Raw genomic sequence first — 8,847 nt, 5'->3', positions numbered from 1 at the left:
ACTGAATATCCACTGGAACAATGAAATATTTTTTATAAGTTTTATTTATAAAATGGAAATGTTGACAAGACCATAGAATGAGAGGGCTACACTTCCATACAATTCCCACCACAGAACTCCATATCCCATCCCCTCCCTTGATAGCATTCCTATTCTTTATCCCTCTGGGAGTATGGACCAGGATCATTATGGGGTGCAGAAGGTGAAAGGTCTGGCTTCTGTAATTACTTCTCCACTCACCTTGGGCATTGGCAGGTCGATCCATATAGTCCATACTCCCAACCTTTCTCCCTTTCTCTAGTGGGGCAGCACTCTGAGGCTCCAGGACACATTGGTGGGGTCGTCTGGTCAGGGAAATCCAGCCCTTGAACCTCTAGGGTGGAACTTACTTTCCTGCATGATTCTCTAAATTCATACCAACTGATTCTGTATCTGTTGATCCCAACCTAATCAATGCAACCAGTATATTTCACAATGCATCAGCATATTTCACTTCAGACTGTGTCCAGAGGTGGCAGGCATGGAATATCAGCCCTTCAGCTTCATTACTCTGGTGAGACATTTCCTAGCTCATAGGAATCCTTGGTTCCATTTCAGGTGGTGCAGTTCTTAACAAAACATCAAAATATAGATATGGACCAGGGCCCATAAGATAGAGCATATGTACACATGTATCCACAAGTTGGGGGAAAATATATACCTTAAAGCAAAAAGGCAGAAAAGTTTCCAGTGAGTCAATAAATGAAATCTGCTTCTTCTTTGTTTAACAGACACACCAACTTTGCTCAACACTCATGTGGAGGAAAAAAGCCCCAAGTTGTACATAGATGAGGAAGCAAATGAGGCTGGTTGAAAGCTGGAGATAAATTTTCAGGTACAAGAAGACAGCTTGAAATATCCCTGGGCAACTATGAAGATTACAGACTGTGAGAAGAGTTGATCTGGATCCAGTCTGACTTTCTTGAGAGAAAATTAATGTTCCCCACAATTATTCATTTTACTGCTGTCCCAGTATAAGTGGTGTTAATGGGCATTGAGGGGATTAAGGAGGGATGTGAATATGACCATGAGATTGTGTAGATCTCCACTGCTCCAGGGTAGCCTGATGCCATTAAGGGATATGAATCCCTCCCAAAACAGAGCTCACAATTTTCTTAGCCACAGGCCAGCCCCACCCTGCCCTAGGTGGAGTCAGTAGTCACTGAAGGTGGGTCTCAAAGTTCCACCCACTTTATGTCACATAAATACTCTGGTCATATCAGAGAACACACTTCTGTTCCAGACTGCTTCACAAACCCTCTTGGTAGAACACACAGCTCAGGAGCCTTGAAGAGTGCACTCACCATTCAGGTAAGATGGCAATGGGGGTGTTTTAAGTCCAGGCTTTACCAGGACAAAATGATGCCCAGGGTGTATGATATCAAAACAAAACAAAAACAGAACTTAAAATAGTGTCTATCAATGACTTTCTGGCCCTGCGCTTTATGTTCTAGGTCAATTTTTTCAGGTAGAAAGTCAGAAAAAAAGACTGAGAAGAAGACACCAAAGTGTGGAAGAGGTAGGGTTTTGCCTGTGACAAATCAAACCTATTATGGAACGAGTTAAAAATAGCTCATCCCAATTCTTCTCTGTGTATTCAGATGAATCTGGAGTCACAAAACACACTTTGCTTATGCTCTACGGGTCTTTTCAGTATGCTTTTATTCCAGTTGTTTTCTACTTGCTTACTCAAATATTCAAGAGAAGAGTCTTCCCCATCATATGAAAATGTTAAAGAACTTGCAAAATATAGACTTGTATGCATAGAGGAAATATAACAAAGGACACAATTCCTACTGTAGTGGTTAAATGAGTATTTTACAGACTCCAACCAGGTAATCACATGAAAACTTTATTTTTTTAAGATTTATTTTGTGTTATTTTTGTTTGTTTATTTATTTTTAAATTTGTATATTTATTTATTTTCCTTTTTGATGCCTTTGTTTTTCATTGTTGTAGTTATTATTGTTGTTATTGATGTCATTATTGTTGTATAGGACAGAGAGAAATGTAGAGAAGAGGGGAAGACAGAGAGGGAGAGAGAAAGATAGATACCTGCAGACCTGCTTCACCACCTGTGAAACAACTCCTCTGCAGGTGGGGAGCCAGGGGCTCAAACTGGGATCCTACACTGGTCCTTGCGCTTTGCGCCACATGCGCTTAACCCGCTACGCTACTGCCTGACTCCCTGTTTATTTCATTTAAAAAATTATCTTTATTGGATAGAGATAGCCAGAAATTCAGGGGGGGGGGGAGGATAGAGAAGAAGGGAGAGAGAGAGACACTTGTAGCCCTGCTGTGTCAGCACTGTCAAAGCTTTCCACCTGTGGGTGGGGAGCCGGGCCTCAAGCTGGTCCTTGTGCATTGTAACATGTGCATTCAACCAGGTGCACTACCATCTGGCCCTCATATTCTATTTGTTAATGATATCAGAGAGAGAAGGAACTAGATCATGCTGGGGTACATAGAATACAAAGAACCAAAGTGGAAAAGCCATGCTCCAAAGTTGAATAGGTTTTGCAAGTTTTTTGGCCATACACACATACTGAAAAAAGTTATTGGCCATTTTAAAATGCCATTCCACAAAAAGAAACCGTTAAAAAATATGAAGGAAACAAAAACTCTATTCAGTGTTTAGATATCCATTTTATTTTATTAACTTTCATAGGATTCAGATATAGTTACTAGTCCAATTGCAAGATAGTAGATAGCCCCGATGTCAATTTCAGTTAATTCTCTGCAAAAATGAGATGTAAGAGACCAGAAGGATTAAGAAAAGATTAGCATTTCATTATGTAATTGATCCATTCTCCTCTGATCTTCCTCCCAGCCCCAGGCCATTTTCTCCCTAGTTTGTGGGTGGAGCCACACGCTTTGAAGGATGCCTCTAACAGCTCCACCCTCTTAGTGATTCATAAAAGTCCTGGTGTGGAGACTGCACTTGCACCAGCTCTCTGCAGAGAACCACTTCAAGCTCAGCTTCAGGGATCCACCCCACAGATCTGCCTTGAACACAACAGAATCCCTGGCTTAGGTAAGTGAGGGTGTGGGGCTGTGTGGGCACTGGAGGCCAGAGCCTGCTGGTTCCCAGGTGTTCCTGGAGTGTCTCTGCAGGCAAGATATCAGCTACTGGAGACAGCCAACCATTTTTTTTTTAATCAGACCCAGGATTTTAGCTGCTATCTTTTGATTTGAGGGCAAATGTTTTCCCACAACACTGCTTCCTTTTGACTATAGTTATCTGAGGGGTTGAGGATGTGGGTGTGTGCCTCACTCAATTATTGGAGCTGTGGTTCCAGGTCACTGTTCATAATCCCTTAAGTCCTTCCTGATGTTGGTGTGGGTGGAGGTGGGTTTTGGCAGAAGAACCACTGGTTGCCTTAAATGACGAGGTGGCCAGGGTCCTAATCGTCATCAGCTTTATGAACTAATAGGATATTTTCTCTCCCCCCAGGTGGAATGGAGACCTCTCTTTCTTGTGACCAGGAGAAAGAACTAATTAGCTGACTTATCCTTTCAGCTATTTGGACCATCACTCCTGTTCTGAGCTGTAAGGTGACTGTGCTTCATTCCCAGGGATCCTCGGTGTGATCAAACAGGGAGCCAGAGGAGTGAGGGAGTGTTTCTCATTGGCAAGAAATCTGAGAGCTGAACCTTCTGAGGAAACCCTGTTTGACCTAGCCCTTCCCACTTAGTGCAATGGAGGCCTCAGCAGTCCTGGAAGCAATGCTGGAGGAGACCAGATGCGCCATCTGTTTGGAATGCATGAGAGAACCTGTCACCATTGACTGCGGGCACAACTTCTGCGGCTCCTGCATCCAACAGTGTTTGAATGACCTCTGGTGTAGATTCTCTTGCCCTTTGTGCAGGTACTCTTGTAAAGGGTGGCACTTGAATGTCAACAGCCCACTGGCAAGAATAATTGACATCACCCAGCTCCACCACAGCAGGCAAAAGGAGCTGAGGCAGAAGGAGGAGTGCCTGTGTGAGAGACACTCCGAGGGCCTGAGTCTCTTCTATGAACAGGACCTGGGGGTGCTGTGTCCCCAGTACACTCAGCCCCCTAATCACCAAGGCCACCATGTGAGGTCTGTGGGTGAGGCTGCCTTCCATCACAGAGAAAGGCTCAGTGGCTATATTGAAACACTGAAGAAGCAGGTGGCAGAGGTGCAGAATCTTTTAGCCACACAGGACAGATACCTCAGAGAAATGAGTGAAGTGAAGGACCTGTATGGAATTGGGGACAGCAAACAATAGGCAAGTCTCCTAGCTAGCTGAGGAATATTCAGCAGACACTTAGCCAATGTACTACCTACCGCCTTTTCTGATTCCCACTCCACCCCTGACACTCTGCTCCAGGAGATGACAAAGATGACTGTGATGTCAGAACTAGACTTGCTGAGTGACTTCAGGAGTATCCAGCACAGGACTGAGAATTGGAGCCCCCAACCTTGTGCTCCTTCCCATAAAGGCGGGCTGCAGGCATCCTCCATTCAGACCAACCTGGACCAGATTAGAGACATTAAGAGAGCATTCAATTTGACTCAGCAATGTTCTTGTTAGTTTGTGACATTGAGAAAGAACAGTGTTAGGTCCTCTAGAGACTACGAAGAATTCTAGTGGGTCTTTGATCCTGGGCTCTGAAATTTTCCACTGTGGCCACTATTACTGTGAAGTACTGGAGTGCTGGTGGAGGACAAACTTAACTGGGGGCTTTCACCAGCTTTTCTTTTTTTTTTTCTGTGTAGAAGATCAGAGCCTCTTAACCTTCGTACCCTGGAAGCTTATTAAGGGTGAACTCTGAATTTCTTTGCTTCTTGTAATGTATGGATATCAGGCTGAAAATCTGAAGATTCTCAATGTTTCTCCATGAACTTTGGAAATAAATTATTTGACATTAATACACTCACAGTATTTTTGCATTTTTCTTTCTGTGTTACTTTCAGTATGTTCATAGATGTTTATGTGAATAACAAATTTGATTTATTTTTTATTAAAACATTGGCTGTCTTATAATCAAACAGCAAACAATCTTGGCTCAACAAACTTGTCCCCAGTGTAGAACACATGGCATTTCTGTACCAGGATGCCCCTGGGTTTTAAGGACACTGAAGGGTCCTTCTGGGCCTGGTGCCTAGATGAGGGCTGTGTGAGAACCCTATTTTGGCCCTTTAAGAAAGGGCTGTAACTCTAGGAGTGAAGACTTTGAGCTCTTGGAATCTCTGGGAGAGCAAATGCAGCTGAGTTTGGGAGAGTGGACTAAACTCTCCTCAGCTGCAGGTGTCTAGTCACAGGAGCCAGTGAAACTTAAAAAAAGGAATCTGTTGGAGGGGGAAATGGCATAATGGTTAATTAAAAATACTTTCATGCCTGAGGCTTCAAATCCCAGTTTTAATCCCCTGTACCACCATAAACCAGAGATGAGCAGAGCTCTGGTTAAAAAAAAAAAGTAAAAATTAAATAAATTTTAAATGAAATTTGAGTTCCCTTATCTCTTTCTACTTTTTCAAATTAGAAATTATTATTTATTCCCTTAATGAGACATCAATTAAAATCATAATGATAGGGTGGGGGAGATAGCATAATGGTTATGCAAACAGACTCTCATGCCTGAGGCTCCAAAGTCCCAAGTTCAATTCCCCATACCATCATAAGCCAGAGCTGGGCAGTGCTCTGGTGTTTCTCTCTGTGTCTCTCTCTGTCTGCATCTCTCTCAAAAATAAAGTAAATTAAAAAAAATCCAAATGATAGTATCTGTAGAAATATAGTAAAATATTTTTTAAAATTTTTATTTATAAAATGGAAACACTGACAAAACCATAGGATAACAGGGGTACAATTCCCAACACCAGAATTCCGTATCCCATCCCCTCCCTTGATAGCATTCCTTTTCTTTAACCCTCTGGGACCCTCAGAACCCAGGGTTGTTATGTGGTGTAGAAGGTGGAAGGTCTGGCTTCTATAATTGCTTCCCCACTGAACATGGGTGTTGGCAGGTCAATCCATACTCCCAGTCTATATTTTTATTTATTCATTTATTTATTGGGGAAATGTCTTACAGTTAAAAATTAATATAATACTTTGTACATGCATAACATTTCTCAGTTTCCCACATAACAATGCAACTCCCTCTATGTCCTCTGTCATCATGTTCCAGGAACAAAACTCTCCTGGAGTAAAATCTTTTTAATCACAATTGGAAAATGATTTCCAAATTGCAAACACAAGGTAGTTGCTATTAGTCAAAACTTATTAGCTCATTAGGGAAAGGAAATTGCAGGGTAGTTCGCTCAGGGTTCCCCACCTCACAGGCCATTGCTTGATGGAGGGTCAGAGCACCACCCCCCCCCCCAGGGGGTGGCTCAGGGCAGCTCAATGTGTCAAGGTCATGTGCGCAGGAAGACAAAGTCAGCTCTGGGAAAAGCCTTGGAGGGCAAATCATTTATTTGAGAGAGAAAGCAAGTATATATACCCATGTTTCTACCTTTGGGAGGCTTTTAGCTGTAGGTTGGTCCTGATTCATCTCTCCAATGGTTCTTGTTGGTTTAACCATTATTATAGTGTGTTATGAGGCCTTATTTCAGCACTTTTCAGTCCACTGATCACTCCTGCCTGGATTGACTTGTGTCTAAGTAAGGTACTTTAAGAGTTCACAGTTGTGGAAATTAACAGTTGTTTCAATGTTATCTCAATCCCTGAGTTGAAGCACAATGACTGTTAAGCCCCTTTTGTTCTTTCTCTTCCCTGTAGGCTATGGTAACCTGAGGGCTTTTTACCTATAAGTAGGTTTTTTTTTTTTTTTTTTTTTTAGCTTAATCCCTCACTCCTGACCAAGAGATAAAGCAGGGTGAGGGGGGGAGATAGCAAAGTGGTTATGCAGAGACTCCCTCACCCCAAGGACCCAACACTCTAGGCTCAATTCAGCTTCTCTGCCAAGCCAGGCAGCACTGCTGGCTCTGTGAGTTTCTAAACAAGTCCCATTTATAGTCTGTAGGTTCTGAGGCAATTACCATGTTCTCATCAGGAGAAAAATGTGGAAAGGCTCCCACCACACCGCCCCACTGCTAGACCACCAGGGTGTCGATCTTCTCCTGAGTTTCTTGGTCAATTCTCTGCTCCCCTTCTGTCAGTACAGGGCCTCCCCACTGTAGCTCTAGCCTCTGAGGGCAGTAGCAATGGAGACTCACAGTTGTGTTTGGTGAGTCTTAGGGAAGTCCTCTCCTCCCTTCAGCATTTTTTGTTGTTGTTGATAAAACAGATTGGAAGTGGCTCCTCAAGTGGCAAACTGTCAGAATGTTACCAAGCTAAGGAGTAGGTATGGGCTTTAGCCCCAGGAATCTCTCCTTAGGCTCCTCTCTGTCCATGAGCCACATGTTTTTGCATTCACTGGTAACTTGGTGGGTGCCCAAAGTAGTCCCAGTCTCATCTTGTTGCAGTCTCAGGTGATCTTTGATATTCCTTTTTCTTTAGAGAAGTTTCTCAACTGGGTAGATTGGAGTTCTTAGCACAGTTTTGGTTTCTGGATGCTCTGGTAATTTGATGTGTTCCCAAAGTAGTTCTAGTCCTGTCTTGTTTCAGTCCCAGGTGGTTTCCTTTGATATTCCTAGTTGACTGAGGAGAGGAAAGAAACGTAGCTGCTGAGCCCCCACACCTATGGACATTTAATCTTTGACAAAGGGGCCCAGACTATTAAATGGGGAAAGCAGAGTCTCTTCAACAAATGGTGATAGAAACAATGGGTTGGAACATGCAGAAGAATGAAACTGAATCACTGTATTTCACCAAATCAAAAGTAAATTCCAAGTGGATCAAGGACTTGGATGTTTGGCCACAAACTATCAGATACTTAGAGGAAAATATTGGCAGAATTCTTTTCTGCATAAATTTTAAAGACATCTTCAATGAAACGAATGCAATTACAAAGAAGACTAAGGCAAGCATGAACCTCTGGGACTACATCAAATTAAAAAGCTTCTTCACAGCAAAAGAAACCACTACGCAAACCAAGAGACCCCTCACAGAATGGGAGAAGATCTTTACATGCCATACGTCAGATAAGAGTTTAATAACCAACATATATAAAGAGCTTGCCAGACTCAACAACAAGACAACAAATAACCCCATCCAAAAATGGGGGGAGGACATGGACAGAAATTTCACCACAGAAGAGATCCAAAAGGTCGAGGAACACATAAAAAAAAATGCTCCAAGCAATTACAGAAGCCAGACCTTCCACCTTCTGCAACCCACAACGACCCTGGTTCCATTCTCCCAGAGGGATAGAGAATGGGAAAGCTATCAGGGGAGGGGTGGGCTATGGATATTGGGTGGTGGGAATTGTGTGGAGTTGTACCCCTCCTACCCTATGGTTTTGTTAATTTATCCTTTCTTAAATAAATAAATAAATAAATAAATAATTTTAAAAAAGAAAAAAGAAAATAAAAAATGCTCCAAGTCTTTGATTGTCAGAGAAATGCAAATAAAGACAACAATGAGATACCACTTCACTCCTGTGAGAATGTCATACATCAGAAAAGGTAACAGCAGCAAATGCTGGAGAGGGTGTGGCATCAAAGGAACCCTCCTACACTGCTGGTGGGAATATCAATTGGTCCAACCTCTGTGGAGAACAGTCTGGAGAACTCTCAGAAGGCTAGAAATAGACCTACCCTATGATCCTGCAATTCCTCTCCTGGGGATAGATCCTAAGGAACCCAACACATCGATCCAAAAAGATCTGTGTACACATATGTTCTTGGCAGCACAATTTGTAATAGCCAAAACCTGGAATCAACCCAGGTGTCCAAC

Source organism: Erinaceus europaeus, chromosome 19, assembly GCF_950295315.1.
Source record: "Erinaceus europaeus chromosome 19, mEriEur2.1, whole genome shotgun sequence".
NCBI lineage: Eukaryota > Metazoa > Chordata > Mammalia > Eulipotyphla > Erinaceidae > Erinaceus > Erinaceus europaeus.
The sequence above is the reverse complement of the archived record's forward strand: the minus strand, read 5'-3'. Positions refer to the sequence as shown.